Genomic DNA, 3856 nt, shown 5'->3' on the forward strand with positions numbered 1-3856 from the left:
ACGAAACTATTGACACGCTTCAATATCGTGCCTTGTAAGAGACACAACGCGAAATGAAACCGCGATTTGTCAGTGTGCCAAATCGGGTTCCGAGCACTTAGAGGCAAGTAGTTTCGCGCTACCCCCAACGACACAGTGGGGTTCCGAAGAACCACTGGAGCCGGATTACAAAGGACGCTAGACTACAAGAACCTACCTCGTCCTTTCGGACAGGGCTGCAGTACCCCGACTTGGCACACTGGACAATGAAATTTGGAAAATCTACTCTAGTGCAATGATAGTAACAAATGTAACTCTACTCTTGTGCAATAACAGCAAATAAAGTAACTCTACTCTAGTGCAATGAAAGTAACAAAACTGTCTCTACTCTAGTGCAATAACAGTAACAATAGTAACAACGAACGAAAAAAGGGTGGAGAATAGTTGTCTCAAGTTTAACAAACTTGTCTTTGTACAGAATGCGCTCACTGTGAATTTACACATATTAACTATCTTGTGATTAACTAAAATTAAACGCACGCAACTTAAAGCTAAGACGCACGCATTCCACGATGTCCCTGCGAGATCCCTCGTCGTCCATCGGTGGGGGCCCAATAATTTACTTATCAACTAATTGTACCTACAGTTGAGTTTAGATCGTGATATCGAGAATGAACAGAAATTTTCACGATCTAAACTGAACTGTAGGTTGCGTAATTCTTAGCTTGATATCGTTTCACAAACATTAAAGTTTATTGTTTTACAATTTAACTGGATAACGTTTTACAAACTTTAATGTTTGTAAAACGATATCAATTTCCAAGACCCACCACGTGGAGGTGACTACGCACGGGTCTTATTATAATATATTGTAAATCAGTACTGTTTCATATATTTCTCGGACAGGTTTCAACTTGTATTGAATTTAAGGAATTTGTTAGAAAGAAGAATGGTATTCGTAAAATAAGGCATAATTGTTTGATCGATCTAATGACTAATTTGAGATATTGAAGAATTATTCTTGTTTGACTAATTAATAGTAAAGGACTAAATTATTTTCCAAATTATAGATTTCAAAGAGAAATTCTGAATAGCAATATTATTCATACATATATATATATATATATATATATATATATATATATATGCAGAAATATAACGTATATTACGGTAATTGTTAAAGAATGGTAACTAGTAAAATATATCTTGTACGACTACGATATAAGTCATAGAAATTGAACTCGTATTCAGGTTCAAATAATCACGATCAAGTATTATCCCAACACCAAAGAAACCAAACCATGTAACTTACCAATCGTTGAAGTCAGATTTGTAGATTGAGGTTTGGTTGCAGGCACATTATTTAAAACTTTTCTGTTAAATTTTGTTCAATGTGGATACGATGGAAGTTTGATTGGTAATGAGTCTCCGTACCATTCAAGGTTAATATATATTTCGGTCGTCAGTGATCCAGAACTGTTGACAATTTTTTCCAAACTTCTAAATTTGGTCGATGTGCCCAGGACAAAAATTCAATTCGTGTAATGAACTCTTGGCTCCGTATCGATTGACAATCTGATCTTTCGATCGCAATACACATAATGAAAATTTCTTATAAATGTATTAGTGACGAGATTACTACGAATCATTAATTAAAAATTTTAAATAGAACTTAGAAATGTTATAGAAGAGAATTTATTGTTTAATTGTTACAAATAATTTATTAGAAACATTAAATAATATTTAAACAATTAGAATATTCAGAAATATTATTTAAAACTCACTCCTAAATTTTGGTCGATGTGCACACGACAAAAGTTCAATTGGTAATGAGTCTCCATACTGCTGAAGGTTAATTTATTTTTCCGATCGTCAATGACCCGGAACTGTTGATAATTTTTTTTTTAGTACTTCAAAACGGTTTCTCTATTATACTAATCAATAGTTTTTAGATTTCTATCGCAAGGTTACACTTTTATAAATATGTTCAAATGTCAAATGTAATAATTTATCAATCTTTTAAACTATAACTGACTAATACTAAATTTACACTTTCATAATATTAATTTCTATGTTATAACTGCATTGATGTATATTAAGTAGAAATTTATGTAGAGAAAAGTTATGTAGTCAAAAATCGAATTAAGCCGTGATCGTCGCTTCAGAGTGATCGCGCAACATATAAAAAATTTTCATTCGTTTATTGTTTCAAATTGCAAGGAATATATGTATTATGTAACTATCTTTTCCGTTATTGTAAATAATATAATTTAATTATTATAAGTTCAAACTATGTTCAAACTATGAAATAATACTTGGAAGTTCAATCACTGATTGAATGGCTATAAATCAATAGTTAATTTGTTAAATAATATACAAAAATATCATCGAAATGCATTATTTTACAATTTGTACAATTCATTTGAAACAATTAAATTATTTTATTTCTACAATATTTCTAGACACTATTTTATAATTTTCACAATTTTTCTATGACGATTAAACAATTAAATTAATTATTTCATTCAAGGCAACGTCATTTCTCTTAAGTACATTGTTCAAGATTCTTATAAATTATTAGTTAAAAATTTTAAATAACACTTAGAAACATTACAGAAGTGAATTTATTGTTTAATTGTTGCAAGTAAATTATTGGAAATGTTAGATAATGTTTAAACAAGTAGAATATTCGGAAATATTATTTAAAAACTCACCTCTAAATTTTGGTCGATGTGCACACAACGGAAGTTCAATTGGTAATGAGTTTTCGTACCGCTGAAGGTTAATTTAATATTCCGATCGTCAGTGACCCGGAACTGTTGATAATTTTTTTTATTTAGTATTTCGAAAAACAATTTTTCTATTATACTAAACAAAAGTTTTTAGATTTCTATCGCAAGGTTACACATTCATAAATATGTTACAATGTCAAATGTAATAAAATATTAATTTTTTGACCTATAACTGGCTAAAAATAAATTTACACTTTCATGATATTAATTTCTAAGTTATAACTGCATTGATGTATATTAAATAGAAATTTATGTAGAGAAAAGTTATGTAGTCAAAAATCGAGTTAAGCCGTGATCGTTGCTTCAAAGTAATCGCGCAACATATAAAAATCTTCATTCGTTTATTGTTTCAAATTGCAAAGAATATATGTATTATGTAACTATCTTTTCCGTTGTTGTAAATAATATAATTTAATTATTATAAATGAATTGTTCAAACTATGAAATAATGTTTGAAAGTTCAATCAATGATTGAATTGTTATAAATAAATATTTAAATTTGTTAAATAGTATACAAAAATTTCATCGAAATGCATTATTTTATAATTTGAATAATTCATTTGAAACAATTAAATTATTTTATTTCTACAATATTTCTAGACATTATTTAATAATTTTCACTACTTTTATAGCAAACGATTAAACAATTAAATTAATTATTTCATTCAATAAGTCAACGTCATTTCTTTTAAGTATATTCTTCAAGATTCTTATAAATTATTAATTAAATATTTGAAATAATACTTAGATATATTACAGAAGAAAATTTATTGTTGCAAGTAAATTATTGGAATTATTAGATAATGTTTAAACAATTAGAATATTCAGAAATATTATTTAAAAATTCACTTCGAATGTTTAATCGATGTACACACGATGAAGGTTCAACTTATAATGACCTTTTTCGCTGCTCAACCATCAGATAAAGTTAAAGTCAGCGATGCACAACAAGTGGTAGTCTTTGTCATTATTTTATAGCCGCCATTGATCTTAGGCAACAATAACTATTGTAATTTTAGGGGTGTGCGGGAACCCGAAAATATCGGGAACTCGAACTCGGGAAGAGTCGGGAAGAGGTTGAGTCG

The sequence above is a fragment of the Frieseomelitta varia genome, unplaced genomic scaffold (assembly GCF_011392965.1).
Source record: "Frieseomelitta varia isolate USP_RPSP 00005682 unplaced genomic scaffold, Fvar_1.2 scaffold_177, whole genome shotgun sequence".
NCBI lineage: Eukaryota > Metazoa > Arthropoda > Insecta > Hymenoptera > Apidae > Frieseomelitta > Frieseomelitta varia.